This window comes from Aptenodytes forsteri, unplaced genomic scaffold (genome assembly GCF_000699145.1).
Source record: "Aptenodytes forsteri isolate BGI_AS27 unplaced genomic scaffold, ASM69914v1 Scaffold41, whole genome shotgun sequence".
NCBI lineage: Eukaryota > Metazoa > Chordata > Aves > Sphenisciformes > Spheniscidae > Aptenodytes > Aptenodytes forsteri.
Window position 1 is genome coordinate 3,342,548 of NW_008796211.1, and position 1,248 is coordinate 3,343,795.

Genomic DNA, 1,248 nt, shown 5'->3' on the forward strand with positions numbered 1-1,248 from the left:
AAATAGGTGTTTGTAGGTTGTGAACACAGATGTGCTATGGATTTCCAAGTGTAAATTAGAAGTTCAGTGAACTTAAATAAAACCTGGGGCAAAATACATTAGTTTAAGTAAAAAACATAAATAACTCACAAACAGCAATGCATACAAATAGCTCCCACTATCCCAGGTAACACAGGTAGCTTAGAACAATGGAAAAACATAGATATTACAAAATGCATGTGGAACATCAGGAGCAGAAGCGTTCAGAGAATCCTAAACCTGAAGTAATTACCCATATAGGACTTACACTGCTTTAAGTCTGTATGACAGTCTAGAAAATGAATTATCGACCCATGTATAACTGAGAGCCAGCCATACCCACATTCTAAATTATAACAAACATTAACCAGTAAGTTTTCCAAGGATGCCTGAAAGGCAATATTGAGGTGGAAAACAAAGCAGAGTCAAGATGAGACATGAAGAGCAGTGTGATACTATTTCTTTATGGAGACCAAATATCCAAAAGTTATTAGACTTTTTACGTAGAAAACACTGATTATGGGACAAAAAAAATAAAGTGGTTGGATATTAGGTAATTACAAATTTACCAAAGTTGCTTGTGTAACCGTATTTCTGTCCTCTAGTGAATTCATCAAGGGACAAAACATGTATGACCATGCCATTAACAGTTATCTTAAGGAACACACATGGGTGCATTGGTAATAATTCATCAGGTGTTTTCTAATGATTGTTTGTTTTACAAGAGTAATTTTAATCAATGTATTCATTTATTGGGAGAGCTGAAAAGAGATTATTTTTCTAAAAAGCTGTCCTGAAAAGGAAATGACAAAGTTATGTGCTGTTGCAGCAAACCTCCACCATGAACAAAGTTTGAGACTTGAGTTTGTCATGGCAGACACGGCACGCGCTTTGAGCTAGTAACTGGAGATCATAAAGCTAAAGCCCTGATAGAATTAAATCTGGCCAGGGACGTCAAGGGCAACAAGAAAAGATTCTATAGGTACATCATTGGGGAAAAAAGGAAGACGAGGGAAAATGTGGGCCCTCTCTGGAACGAAACAGGAGACCTGGTTACCCGGGATACGGAGAAGGTGGAGGTACTCAATGACTTTTTTGCTTCGGTCTTCACCGGCAAGTGCTTGAGCCTCACTGCCCAAGCCACAGAAGGCAAAGGCGGGGACTGGGAGAATGAAGAGCCGCCCCCTGTGGGAGAACATCAGGTTCGAGACCATCTAAGGCACCTGAAGG